Raw genomic sequence first — 16,056 nt, 5'->3', positions numbered from 1 at the left:
ATAGGTTTACTTGATACATGTAGTTTCATAACCTAAGGTAGCAACGCCATTTGTAAATCAGCTTCAAACAGCTTTAAGCAACGTATGAATTTTTAGGTTCTACGCATTTCAAACTTCCAAATTTACCAGCGTTTTAAACTCATTTCTTTTATACGCACAATAAAGCAGAGGGCGCAATTGTCTCTCATACGGATGGCGTTATGAAGTCCATCCACAGTATATTATTCTGAAGAACACACTCGTGTCTGATTTGGATATTTGGTTTGAAGCCATCAATCACAAGTAATATCCTTGTCACCTTTCGATCAAATGCAAAGTAATTAGACATTACTATTTGTGAACCAATGCTGAAGCAACCAAACGTGTGTTTCATAGGCTATACTGTACTCCAGAAATATTAAACATTGTACTTTTGTTTTTTAATTAATTCGTTTGTTCTACTCCTTGTCGGATAAATTCGCAATTTCAACACTGAAATTCAATGATTTAGCAATCAAATCGAAACTTGATCGAGAGCAGTAATTGTGAAGTGGTGGTTTACTTCGTGTGAAGTTTGCAGTATGTAAAGCATTGTTTTCTAGGAGAGCAAGCAGGTGGAATTAAACACCGTATTTGTGTCGCGCTCCGGAGACATTTTCGGAAGGTTCTTTTTACCGGAATTGTTTTCTTGTGTAAGCCACAACTGAGCTATATATAGGTAAGTCACTTAGAACCTTCTTCTTTTTGTCATTAAAAATAAAAAACTGAAACAATTGATTATGGTATGAAATGTTAATGGCATTTTGTTTTGCGGTGAATAAATTTGTTTGATTTACAAAATTGCTGGGAATTCTGCAGGTCAAAACCACATCATCCTTATAATCTTTTTATATCGCTAAGATATGGATTTTTCAAATGTGGACGTGTTTGTGAATTCATCTCGCGACCAGTGAGCATATTGATTTATGTCATCGTGGCAATTGAGCTATAGGCTATTTAAATTTTTGGTTTTTCTTTATGATATTTAAATAATTATTGTACAAGGAAAGTACTATTTCTGTTACAAAAAAACATCCTGGTGAAATTCTAAATTACAGAGAAATATTGGCAATTTAGCAAACATTTCCAAATGTAACATATTTCAAGGATACATCAATAAGAAGGTTATGATACTAAATTAAAGCTTTGAAGAACATCTACTTTGATGAGATCACTGACCACCTATTGTGATCCACTTCCTCGAGTATATGTTCAATTAATTTCTTCAGTTACGGACACGATATTGAAATTAGGTTTCAATTAACAGTGTTTACACTGTCTAAACGCGGAAAGTCCTCTTATAGTATACGAGCCTCTCTTTCAAGAATCAGTCATTTAGTAGAGAACGGGGGATGCAAATTTATACTATGCAGTCAGCTATTGATGTAAAGCGATCTTCATATATAGCTATGAGTGAAGTCAACTTTAAAACAATAACAAAAATTAAACGAAGAATAAAAGAATGTGTCAGGAAAAAAGGGATAAACTGACTAATTTACAAACAGTGATCTGTCGTACTTTGGTGTTAGCATTTTTCTTTGCATTAAATGAATATTAAATTGATCCGTGACCTACTTATAATAGGGTTGGCTTAATTTGTGCGCATTAACATCAGTCAGTCAATAACTTTAACAAAATACAAACTGCACAATCGGCAAGAGGTTGATTGCATTATATATATATACTGGCTGATGTCAGTGCATGCAGAGAAGCATTTATAAATAAAGTTATTATATCAAAATACTTAAGACTAGGTTATAATTCAAAGTTTAAGACAGATGGAGATTTAACGTAAAGAGGAGAAGCTCCATTTTCTCGGCAGAAGTAGCAAGATCCTAAAGGAACATCAAATGCTACAAATGAAGGATATTAGACAACGTTAATTGTATAAATCATCTAATGTGGATCGTTGAAGAGTAAAATATAGTAAAACAAACATGACAAACCGCAAAAAGTCTTGTGAAAAACAAACAAATAATTTAGATGAAGCTGTCGTAGATAGAAGCTTGAAGAGTTCGCAGAAAATAATAATCCAAACACTTCAAGAGATTCTTATAGCCACGAATTGTTACAAATTAGTGTTTAGAAGGAGTTTATTGCTGTGGTGGAAAATGTAAAATATAATGTTATACGGGTAAGAATAAACTCATACGCGAAACAGTTATTTGACTAAAGAATGGGGATAAAACAGCCCATAAAAGATTTTGTATAGAGTTCGGGCGATACTATTGATTAAAGTTAGTGATAAACAATTCTGAATGGTTAACCAGCAAATTTTATTTTGGTCATTTTCCTGGTGTCTATATAACTTTAACCTGTATGACTTTTCATTGAAATGGACATTGTTTTCTACTCCTTAACTTTAATCGTGAGTTTCAGTTGTTCCTTTCCATATTATTGCTGATCAATCGTCAAATGGAAAATATCGAATGTGTTTTTCAAATGAAACACTGATCGGGAACTATACTGGCCTATAGTTGACAGTTGAGCAATCAAAATAATGCTTTTGGCCAATTTCAAGGAATCCCTATATATGAGCAGAAGGACAAATCTAATTGTACTGCCAGTATTGATCACAAATTTGATATAAGCCTCACTGGACTTCGTAACGCTTCAGTGTATATAACTGCTTCAAAATGCTCAAATCCAGACCATCTCGTAGAATCTTCTTTCCTTGTTAAGGTCTCGAGATAAAATTAAATCGATTGACGTTTTCCTCGTATAGTCATTGATAACATTAGATTCTATACATAATGACAATTATGTAAGGTCTATGAGAATGCTTGAGATACGTAAATATTATGTTCGAAGGCTACCACACAAAGAAAGAAAAATTTACTGGCAGTAAAAGACAACTTTCAATTATTCCAAAGCCATACAGCATAATATTTCAACATGATTTCTGCAAAGGAAAAGCATTCACTTCCTGGTTAAATTGCAAGACAGACCGTCCTATCGAGAACTTAATCGTCAGCGCGAAGGCTGGCGCAAAAGTTACAGTTCATGTTGTCTATATATGTGGTTAAGTATCCGTTGCATTAGAAAACATTGTAATTTCAATTCATTAATACGCTATCGGAACACATGCAATGAGGACATTCTCAAATAGCGCAACAACAAAAAAAAAACTGTTTACAATGCATTACGTTTTGTGAATATATAAGGGTTTTACGATATTTATTAACAAAAATATTTAATTGTCGATTAAGCATTTAACAACCATGTCCAGACACATGGCACTGAAGTGCTGAAATCATCATAAAACTATTGTTAAACATACAAGATGGTTAACGCATTTTTAAGATGAACATCTGCAAAACTAAAACAGGCATATAAAGATGCTTTGCTCTCTGACTAAGACTGTTAGACATACTTATGAAAATTTCAAAGGTAGATAATAAATGTGGGTAAAGTACAGTGAACTTCTAAAGGAAGCTGAGAAGTCATGTTTGAGAAATTAAATCAATTATACTGTCACCACATAAACCCGGTGCTCTTTGAACGATGCTAATTGGTAAGTTGCGGTGAACAACGAAAGAAAAAATAGTATAAAGAATAAATAAAACACATTGCACTTTATTTATGGCATTAACTTAAGGGTCGATCAATGTGCAGAGCTGATGTATAACAATCGCTCCATGCATTGCCAGATAATATGTTGTAATTAAAGCATAAATTAAATTCTATGTTTTCACTTTGTAAGATAATAAATTTAATACCGGTGCTGTGGCCGAGTGGATATGGGCGGTGGAATTTGAAGCAATGATGCTGCGGCAATTGGGAGGTTCCGGGTTCGATACCCGGCCGGATCATAGTAAGGTGGGTTATTTCATCCAAAAGCAATCTACGGTTTTTCCATCTAAAATGACTTTCTAAATTGAAAGGATTCTAACATTTGAGTTAAATTGTTGAATTGGAAGCCACCCGACGTGTAAGTTGTAATCCATAAGCCCTTGTGGGTTTCTCTCAAATTTGTGGTGGTTTAAGCGTCGTAAAAATAACCGCTGATTATTATTTTTAGTAGTATATTAATATATTTAATGAACAGAGAAGTGACGTACCACTAAGACCGTACTCATATAGAGACTATCCCACAGGGTTATGCCTATTGTGAGAATCAAAGAGAAAAAAACAAATGAATTCCTCGACTACTGGTACAACTTCCAGAACTTGCTTGCATCTACAACCCCCTCCCCCAACACACTCCCTCCTTGTAAAATCGTGGTATACGGCCCAGGTATTTCGGGGGGGGGGGGGGTGGAGGAGGAGGGTTTTTACATCCTTAGTTCAACAATAGTAGGCCATACAGTAGTTGAATGTATAACACAAAAGACCAGGAACATGAAACGTTTAGTTTTCTTACGGTCAAAATTTCAGCAAAAGCGGTAAGATATATATTTATTTAGGCAGCCCCTCCACTTTGTTTGTCAGCACAACCGTGCATTTAGATCTAATTAAAGACTAATTTCTACTCTATAGAGCCTAAAATGCACCATTTGATGTCAAATATTTTATTATTTTCTGGGGAGACTCCTTATAACCCCAACATGACATTCGTCTCCATATACACACATGTCGGTCCTGAAAAGTATAAAATGTCAAAATATGGCGGTAAACAAATATGAAACTAGACAAATAGTTCGTCTAACAATCACTTAGTTATATTGCTGATGAAGTATTAAATGATATTTTAGAGGATTCAATGATGTTTAGGATAAATAATGATCTGGGCATAACAGTTAATTCATATTTCATAGACCACTAACAAGCAGTGGCGTCACCAGACTTTTCAGTCTGAGGGGGCACAGGGGGGCACCAGCATTTGATGGGGGGGGGGGCACTTAGGTGGATACGGATCGCCGTCCTGGGGGAGGGGTCTAAGGGGAGGGGTGCCCCCTCCCCATTGGAAAATTTTTCGCATACGGAGGATGGGCTAGATGCAAGATGGTGCCACATTTGATGCTAAATTCGATCTGAAGATATCTCCAGAAATTGCTATTTTTGAGGTAATGATTTTAACAACGCGCAGAATTTTGCAGAGGATATGAACCACATGCTGTCGAAATTATGCCTAACCCTATCAATAGAACCTACATTTGTTGCATTAATGTGTGCATGACCCCGACTCCTTTCTTGTCCTCGTTTTCTCCCATTATCTATTAAGATGTAACAGGTTCCAGCATCGTTATTGGCTCCTATCAGGGATCACACCATGCAATCCAAAGTTTGATCACACATCGAGTATGGCTCAGTATGCAGGTGTGAACATTCGCCATTTGTTCCTACAAGCATCTGACCTCAAATGACCTCTGCACCCCCTACACAACAGGGTTAATATATGGGTCCACAAATATAGGCAAGTATGGTGCCTGCGAACCCTCACATTCTCACATTTCGTCAGCTCCTAAACTGTCAACCTCAGACCAAGGCAACATACCGCAGTACCCTCCCTTCTCACAGTCATGTAGCTCGCGAAGCGGACGTGTATAGCCGCTGGTATGGCGTGGGCACTGACACATTCAATGTAAATATCGACACCTGTTGTGATGGCGCGGGTTACGACTTCGATACCCGACGGTCAAGGATAAACTTTTTCATTTTTTCGCAGCTCATTTGAAGAAAATACGAATTACTGTGCTTCTTTGTCCTTATGAAAAACCAACTCAGATGATCATGGAGTTGAATATAACAAAATATATATATTTTTTTTACCAACCCAAATCTCAGATGGGGGGGGCACTCGGGGGGGGGGCACTCGGGGGGCACTAGGTTTTCCAGGGGGGCACGTGCCCCCCTGGCCCCCCCCTTGGCGACGCCACTGCTAACAAGGGCGACAGAACCGGGGGGGGGGGGAGGGTGGTGGAGGGGAAACAAGCTTAAGTGCCTTCTCAGAGGTTTGAAGAAAAAAATAAATTCAAACGTGCCCCATCTTATACATGACTTGTTTCAAAATCAGTTACACTTGATTCCTGAGGTAAAGATTTTTATGTCTGATGCAAAGGGGAACATGTTTAAGCATCCAAGGCAAAGTTTGATTAAATTTCTCCAAAAAGTTGACAATATAGTGACATATGAAGTTGACACCTTTTTTTAACAAAGTTGAAAAAAGAGAATATGTGAGATGTCTTAGTTTACATTGTCATAAATTTGTTTGTATTGTTCTATTACCAAAATTTGATTCCAATTTGAAACTTCTTAGTTGAAATGCATCACCAAATGAGTAAAACACATTCATTGGTATAGTTAACTGCATACATCACTTGGCAACAATTTCACCTGTATGGTTCAAGTTCACTTCAATTATTACCAGTGATAATTACAATCAATGATATGTATTACGGTGCATTGCAGCCATGAAAACTAATAAACAAGTGAATATCATGGAAACCATTATATAAAGAGAGAGCATAAACATACATTTTCAGTGGATTCACAGGCATATAACATATATAGAATAATCAACATTTTCATTTCAACAGTCCTGCTTTCATACAACTAGTTGAGTTTGCAATACAACTTCTCGTTTCTTGCATGTTAATGTCACAACAGCTTCTTAAAAAGTCGATAAATCTTTCCGCTTTCATGTTGGAGGTATATGCAGACTATAGCTTATTCTTAGCTTATAAGAATTTGCTATTATTGTCATGATTGTTGAATCAGTGATGCAGTAACTGGATGGAATATGTCATGAATCCAACCAACTACATTAATTGTTTAAGTGCCTTGTTAAATATTAATTCTTAAATGGTAGGCCTCCCATAAATTTGAATGCATAGAACCATTAATTCAGGAATTTTGTACTCCGTGGCCAATGATAGATGGGGTAGGGAAGGGAGGGGGCATTGAGGAGAACCAAGTCCACGTAATGTGAAGTCAGACTCAAGTAGACATTGATGCTCAATCATTTTCGCTGAGTAATTAGGTTCAAAACGAATTGGAAATAACTGCTATGTACATTCATGCGACTGTGTACTACCTTTGTAACTTACTCAATGTTCCTTGTAACTAACTCATTGTTCCTCGTCGATAACGTTACCATTTTAATTTATGTTATTGATTGCAAGTCAACTTGACTGCTAGTAAGTGAAAGTTTGTGGACTTATTATAATACATTTTCGTTCTACGTAGAATAAACTTGTTTTATTCAGTATAGTTTTGTATATACCGTCGACAAGTATAAACTCCCTTTAAGAGTTAAACGGCTCCATGACAACGACATGAGATCTAGAAACAACCTACATAGCATAATTTACAATATTATACACCTCATTCAGCTGACATTTAAAGCCTACCACTTTATTGTATCTTCTTTAATTGAGTATAGGGTAAATAATTTAAGGCATTATTTGCTCATTACAAGTGGTCTCGGCTTAGAGTAATTTGCCTGTTTTTTATTCATTTGAGTACATCAAATATCTTGCAGCAATCACCGGGAAGAGATCTCGTATATATCAAGGTAGTCTGTCACCTTTCAAGCAAATACCATAAATTATCAAGATTGTATAGGCCTATAGTCTAATTTTCGTATAAAACTCTGGACAAGATTTATGATCACACTCAGGTGGACTACGCTATAAATACCATACCTTGTTGTAACAAATAACAGTAACACCATTTTTATATTGCAAACAATGTCCTAATTTTATGCATAATTGACTGAAAGCAAGTGATCGCAATTATGAGCGCAATATAATACAGGGCAGCACAATTGTTTTCATATGTAAAAACAGTTTCAACGTATGTACATGTATTTAATTGTTATATTTATGACAGCTCTTTCAACAAAACAATCAAAAAACAGCTCAGCGACTTACAAAATTGGATGGAAAATGTCTCGGACTTCTTCCACCCCCCACCCACCCCCAAGAAAACCAGACAACCCCAGATCTTTTAGCGATGACTTTTGTATTAGTTTTAAGAATCTAATCTTTCAAGTATTGGTTATCAAGACTTTACTATAGTTACTTGGAGTACGCGTGACTGAGTGATGTCGAATTTTTGACTTGCTAAAGACTCCAGCCAATTGTGTATTTGAGGGAAATTTACACCTGCGCAATTGCGGGGGTGGGGGGGGGGTAGGTGGATGCTCAACCGACAGAATATAATTTTAAAGAGTACCGAAATGCTGCCCTGCATGTCGAGGTTGATCCCACATTAATATGTTAAACCAGTTTTACTGTAATTTTTTCATTGATTTGTCGATGAAGGAATTGATATTATCGTTCCACCATATCAGTCTGGTTTATGAAGAGTTCTACCATATCAGTCTAGTGTATGAAGAGCTCTATCATAACAGTCTAGTGTATGAAGAGTTCCACCATATGAGTCTAGTGTATGAAGAGTTCCACCATATCAGTCTGGTGTATGGAGAGTTCCACCATATCAGTCTGGTGTATGAAGAGTTCTATCTTCTATCATATCAGTCTAGTGTATGGAAAGTTCCACCATAATAGTGTGGTATATGAAGAGTTCCACCATATCAGTCTAGTGTATGGAAAGTTCCACCATAATAGTGTGGTATATGAAGAGTTCTACCATATGAGTCTGGTATATGAAGAGTTCCACCATAATAGTGTGGTGTATGAAGAGTTCCACCATATCAGTCTAGTGTATGAAGAGTTCTACCATATCAGTCTAGTGTATGAAGAGTTCTACCATATCAGTCTGGTGTATGAAGAGTTCTATCTTCTATCATATCAGTCTAGTGTATGAAGAGTTCTACCATATCAGTCTAGTGTATGAAGAGTTCTACCATATCAGTCTGGTGTATGAAGAGTTCTATATATCTTCTATCATATCAGTCTAGTGTATGAAGAGTTCCACCATAATAGTGTGGTTTATGAAGAGTTCTACCATATCAGTCTAGTGTATGAAGAGTTCCACCATAATAGTGTGGTATATGAAGAGTTCTACCATATCAGTCTGGTGTATGAAGAGTTCTATCTTCTATCATATCAGTCTAGTGTATGAAGAGTTCCACCATAATAGTGTGGTTTATGAAGAGTTCTACCATATCAGTCTAGTGTATGAAGAGTTCCACCATAATAGTGTGGTTTATGAAGAGTTCTACCATATCAGTCTAGTGTATGAAGAGTTCCACCATAATAGTGTGGTATATGAAGAGTTCTATCATATCAGTCTAGTGTATGAACAGTTCCACCATATCAGTCTAGTGTATGAAGAGTAACGTTAAGATCAGACGTACTTTTCCAGGAAAGCCACCCACGATAATCTAATCTCAAGCCATGTGCAATGATATTGAGACTGTCACCATGTAATGATGACGGTGTTACGTCCAGTTAGTATCACGAATCCTTTTGAAATAATAGATACTGCACTTGGCCAGATTAAAGGCTGGTGCAGAGCGATCTACTGTTTATAGAGCATCTGAATAAAGGACAAACACTTTACATACTAAAAGATACTATCAAATGTAGCTTGTGTATATTAGCACACATAATGTTTTTCTTAGCAGTTCTAAAAATAATATTTATCAAATACTTCATATAACGATGTGCAAAAAAGCTCAAAGTGTAACATTTCAACAAATTTGTTTATCAAACTCAGTTTTCCACTCGTTGCGTGAGTTTACACTGATAACGTCACGAGCCAAACGAAAAGAAAGTACAACGACTTTTTTTCTGTTGAAACTTTCTAAAAGGACTCTAGTTGGTAGCTTTTAGGTATCATGAGCTTATGTCTTTGACTCTAGATCTATACGGCATATCAACATTTTCATATCACACTTGGCTATTCAGTACAAAGAGTATAGGTTTCATGCTCATGATGGCATCACTCATTATCATGGCAATCTCGTTACAATAATAAAGAAATAACCCTAATAACACAAACAACTTCATATGACTTATGGTAATATTGATACAACAGATAGCATCTTTACCAATCATACGTTTACATTCAGCTATTTAGTCATTAAAAAGGTCTTGAATACTTCCTATAATTTCAAGTTGATGAGATGTTTGATCAAATGGAAATTTATCGGTTGATTGCTACCGTTTCGTATCCAAGCTTTTAAAAAAGTAATAACTATGAAATAAAGTGTTTTTAGGTACCGTATATATTATCCGGTGATTCGTGTCTTGTAAGATTAACTCGTGGTAAATGGAGTGAAAACAAACAGTAGTTGCATGTATTTAATGTTAACCTACAATATTTTGTATTTGATATTGCGAACCAATTGGATTTTCTAACTATAAAGAAGATCTCTCTCCTAGAACGCATAACAAATTCCCAAAATACACTGAGTCAATATGAGGGCCTGCCACTCTTGATCTCGTTTTATATAGAATATCCGATACTTTGGCCATACATTTATAAATAAATAAATAAATAAATATATATATATATGTAGCAATTGGTATAACAGATATAAAAACAATTTAGGAAGAAGGAGGCTTTCCATTTCATACGTTTGATGACGTTTTCGACTTTCCGTATGAGTAATATATTCTAAAAGTACAACACGAAGCAACCGTGGTAACTAGAAACAGGGCCTACTAATTGAAAATAGCTGCCGTGTTAACAATTGGTAAACTTATCGATTAAACTTCCCGATACATTCAAGTCCATTATAGCCTATTCGTGAGATATTAATAACGATGTTTACCTTATTTGGTGATCTAGTACAGTATACAGTCTAGATACAGTCTGTAGACGCAACTGTCCTAAGTCATAGAGACCTATACAAAGCAGGACCGACTGTGTTCAATATATTGTTTGATCAAACCTTCTTTTTTTTTAAACCTTCCAATGTATACACCCAACCTTTGGCTTCATTAATGTAGGCTCTTTGTGAGGTATAAGTAAACATAGACTGCCTTTTAATTTCCTGATCACTGAATGCGATCTTAACAAGACGTGATAGTTTCCCTGCAAGATTCATTTGATTGTTCGAAAAAAAGGGGGAAAAAAAGGAAGATTGATCCCACTGTCAGAAGTGCAAATGTAACTCCTAGAAACTATGAAACGGTTGTTAAGAAATTAATCAACAGACTCTATTTAAATAAGTAGAAAATGTAGTGTTAAACGCAATTTGAGCAAACAACAAAAATTACCTGTATACCAGATTTTAATTATTGATATTCAACACTCATCCGAGGGTATTGTTATATATATATACTTATATATAGATTTTCTATATACATATATATATATATATGTATATAGAAAATCCAGAACAGTGAACATATACACTGTGTTCAATGTTCTGAATTTAGCGGTATTTCCCTTTTTCTGAAAACAATTTTCAACTTCAAAAGAGACAAACTATGAAATAGTCGCTACAAGAAAACAAGAAATAGGAAACAGGTGAAGCTGAACTTCCAAGGATCTATCTAAATTAGGGAACTTCCTTTGAACTCCAGATTCAATTCCTTTTTCTTCAATGTGTTTTTGGGCTTTAAAACCACTATGGGGGATCAATATATTGTAACGCTAACTCAGTCTAAGATTCTGGGGCGTCCAAATATTCCCTGCTGAGGACTGGTGGTGGTATGGAAACAAATGCGGCTTGGATGGTTGTATGTTAGTAACGACGAGCCTTAAATCTCGCTATTACATGCAAAAGATATAACACATAGATAAACGAGTAAAGAACAAGCGATGTGTAGATTTCGCAATCTATTACTATAACCAGCCACGGTACAAACAATACATCGGCACGAAGCCCTCAATAATAGGTAGAAAACATGCACTTAACGATAATGGTCACAAACGAGGTCTCAATACCGAAGTAGAGTCCTATAACGATACGTACAAAAGTGTATAAAAGACGAATACAAGACAGATACAAGTACGACCACAATGGTCGGAGCCAGGGCTACTACCGAACCGAACGATTCAGATCGGGAGCGAAGACTGGTCACAATTCTTGAGGTCTGCTTCAGCTGAGCTGGTGAGCAGACATCACGTGACCTGTAATTATTACGTAATGTAGCCTACGACAAATAGAGGGCGACATATATGATGACCAACGGCATCACAATATCTAAAAAATGTTACAGCTTCCGGACGCTTCATATCCCTGGAACCCTGGGCTTTGAAATAAATTGATGGTTAACTGGTTAATTCTTTGGACTGTTAACCAGCTATCGTATAAATTCTATCATCGAGAAATTTAAACATTACCGTATTTTACCACTGGCAGTGTTATTCCCTTTACATGTTGTACTCACGCAGTACAATTATAATCATACACCATATACTCATGTACATTGCGGGTAACGGCATTAACAACCACTTGTCACCTCCCTATATGAAAGACAGTATATGCTTTGTTTATCAGTATTATATCACGTATAAACTACGTACACGAATCATGACTAGATGTACTAGATATGAACTTAATATTTTTTTATTTTAGATTTACTTTTCTAATTTGTTGTAATCGTGATGTTTAAATTAAGACATTCCAGTACTTATCACGAACCGTATGTAACATTGTTGACAATTACTCGTGGAGGTGAAATCATGTATCAAGTCTTGCCATTATATATATTAAAAATCACTGGCAAGTATAATTTTATGCCTCCTGTCCTTCCACGCTGTTAATCGGTTGATGTTCTCCATGACAAAACTCCATAAAACCAGAAATAGCCTTGTGGAAAGCTTTCAAGAAATTTAATCCCCGCTCGATATTGATCTTGACTTCCGATGATATGAAAAAGTCAGCAAAAGACAAAACAAGAAAGAAAACAAATGCCACGAAACTATTAAAGTAAATATATGAAAACTGATTAGATACTAGAAATAAGCATAACTGCTCAGATGAATACTATGCTGCACCATTCCATGATTCAGTCCGCCATTTTGCAAAGTGACGTAAAGTGTTTATTTAAATGATTAGAAATACTGCAAACATTTAACACATTTCTCTATAGAGTTTAATTTCAAATTGATTATGTTCTGTCATGTTTTAATGAGACGTGTTCGCAATCATTTACCACTCAATTCTAAGAAATGCCTCTCATGAAGTTAACAAGTTCTTAACCAGCCTTTAGCCGATACGGCAGTGACTCACTATAATCCCTACAATCACTATAATCCCTACAATCACTATGATAATCACATCTGCGACGGTCAATTGGCAATACAGCGTCAGATTACTGCTTCTGTTTGACCAGTTAATCAGATGTGGCGGCTCGAGGATATAACTACTTTGTAATAGTGTTTGATTTTCTTTTGATATGCAAATCAATTCCTACGGGAGTGTATAATGTAACTTGAGTTATTGAGTAAGCTTTAAATCGATGTACTGTTATATAAACGTTTCACGACAGAGAAAATAGCATACTCAATTAGTTTGATAATAGATTCTGTTAATTAATGTAGAATGAGGATGATAGCGACGTCGAATGAATTCCTTAGAGCAACTGTAAAATTGATGATGGATTTTAAAACCCTAAAGGTAATCAGTATTGAATCAAGTACATGAACAGATAATCAGATAATATGCAGTAAAACAAGTAATGTAAAATGCCATTAGACTTTATTGCCATGTAAGGCTCGCCTATTGAGAAAAGATCTCCAACTAACAATGGTTTGTGTGAACTAGAAATTAAAAGGACTGTGTTATAATTAACACTGAGCTGTAACATTTCCAACGATATGTTATAGTCGATAAAGAGCTTAAAGGTTAACCAAGCTGGGGGAAGGGAAAAGGGGTGACAGGTAATAACACTGCTGAGAACTTCAACAGGGAGTTACTACTCCAGAGCCATGTTTATATCATAAAGCTGTATCTTTCCTATCGTCAAATAGATTGTATCACGCACAGACGCACGTTTTAATTTTCACACATGATAGTCAGTGTCGACCGTTGATGGATACATTATCTCGCTACTGTTTCCTGGATCAAGAAGGATTTTCCGTCACCATATTTCTCTTCATTGGCCTAGTATATACAAAATTATGATCATTATGTTTTCCGAAAAGGAGCAGAACTGATAACAGCTGTTCATCATGAAACAAATCGTGTATCGTGTATCATGTATAGTGTATAGTGTATCGTGAATAGTGTATCGTGTATAGTGTATCGTGAATAGTGTATCGTGTATAGTGTATCGTGAATAGTGTATCGTGTATAGTGTATCGTGTATCATGTATAGTGTATCGTGTATATTGTATATTGTATAGTGTATATTGTATAGTGTATCGTGAATAGTGTATCGTGTATAGTGCATCGTGAATAGTGTATCGTGTATAGTGCATCATGAATAGTGTATAGTGTATCGTGAATAGTGTATCGTGAATAGTGTATCGTGTATAGTGTATAGTGTGTAGTGTATCGTGTATCATGTATAGTGTATCGTGTATATTGTATAGTGTATATTGTATAGTGTATCGTGAATAGTGTATCGTGTATAGTGTATCGTGAATAGTGTATCGTGTATAGTGTATAGTGTATCGTGTATCATGTATAGTGTATCGTGTATATTGTATAGTGTATATTGTATAGTGTATCGTGTATAGTGTATCGTGTATAGTGTATCGTGAATAGTGTATAGTGTATATGGAGTGTATAGTGTGTAGTGTATGTATCATGTATCGTGTATAGTGTATCGGGTGTAGTGTATAGTGTGTAGTGTATAGTGTATCGTGTTTAGTGTGTACTGTATATTGTATCGAGTATAGTGTGTACTGTATGTTGTATCGTGTATAGTGTGTAGTGTATCGTGTATAGTGTATCGTATATCGTGCATAGTGTGTAGTATTTAGTGTGTAGTGTATCGGGTGTAGTGTATCGTGTATAGTGTATAGTGTGTAGTGTATCGTGTATAGTGTATCGTATATCGTGTATAGTGTGTAGTATTTAGTGTGTAGTGTATCGTGTATAGTGTATCATGTATCGTGTAAGAATCAAGTCCCTCCATAGAACGTGTTTTACATAAGCTGTTTTGAGTTAAGTAACTTCCAGAAGATAGTGAAATGACTTTAAGGTTTCGCATCTTCCAGTAATTATCTAATTGCTTTTAATTTTCAGCATGTCACACACCACAAAAAAAAAATGTTTATTTCAAATTTAATCAAACTATATTGAAAGAAGTTCCCTGCTGTCAAAACCATCAGATAAGACGTCATCACTCAAATATGACACAGTTATCATCATTTATCCAGAGACGTGTCTTAGCTCTCAGCTTGAGAAACCTTTTAAAGTTGTTTATACCATCTTTTAAGATACAAAACTTGAGTTTGACATTCAATTGCAATTTTAGAAACGTGCCTTAGGACAACGGTGGTAGGGACAGTAGGCCTATTGTCATTAAATGAGCAAAATGTATTGTTTGGTTGTGACAAGCGAACGTTTTTCGGAACCTACCAGGTTTGTCCTAACACTGCGCTCAGAAATAAATTGGACAAATCTCGTATTAATCATTGAATTCGATCGGCCACCACGGCATTCACACGTCAACCTTTCATCGCGGATTGGCTTAAAAGTGTGATATAGCTTTCACTTGAGGTTTGTTTGGTGATAATGATCACGTGGTCTCATCAAGTTCAATTGCTTCTATAAACACTGCGTTAAATGGGTGACTCCTTTTTCCTGTCAATGTTCATATTTCTATTTCAGATGGCAAACATAGAAAACAAATGGAACCTTTTTTCTAAATAGATTTATTATTGACATTAGGAATTGCACATTGTGTCTATTGGTGTACCAATAAAGAGTCCGTTTATAACGAACAACGATGCAATATGTACGAGATATATACTCATGATCCACACTTGCAAATTTAAGAACTTATCAGGCGTTATGAAATAAGAATCGGTAGACCAATCAGAAACGATCGTCGACAGGAGTAACACCATTTTTGGATTAGTACAGAAAACAGTGTAAAACGGTCTAATGCTCATTTCATACGTAGCTTTAACATTTTGTTGTAATACATTTCTAGTTAAAAATCTAAAGAATTCATTGTGGCAGTAGTATAGACAAAGGAAGGGTTGGGGTCAGGGGTGGGACAAAGTTCCCCTACATAGATTTTCGGGACCAAAAGGGGACGGCAAGAAAATTTGACC

At 35.8% G+C, this 16,056-nt stretch overlaps 1 protein-coding gene across 2 annotated transcripts in view; it reads left to right on the top strand.

The window, feature by feature from the left end:
- Positions 1-256: 256 nt before the first annotated feature.
- The window catches only part of LOC139975010 (atrial natriuretic peptide receptor 1-like), a 68,467-nt gene continuing 52,667 nt past the window's right edge, over positions 257-16,056 (top strand). For both annotated transcript variants that reach the window (XM_071982600.1, XM_071982602.1), the window contains exon 1: positions 257-697. The gene's annotated coding sequence lies outside the window, so the exon portion shown is untranslated. The remainder of the gene's footprint in view (positions 698-16,056) is intronic.

This window comes from Apostichopus japonicus, chromosome 10 (genome assembly GCF_037975245.1).
Source record: "Apostichopus japonicus isolate 1M-3 chromosome 10, ASM3797524v1, whole genome shotgun sequence".
Lineage (NCBI taxonomy): Eukaryota > Metazoa > Echinodermata > Holothuroidea > Aspidochirotida > Stichopodidae > Apostichopus > Apostichopus japonicus.
The sequence above is the reverse complement of the archived record's forward strand: the minus strand, read 5'-3'. Positions and strand labels throughout refer to the sequence as shown.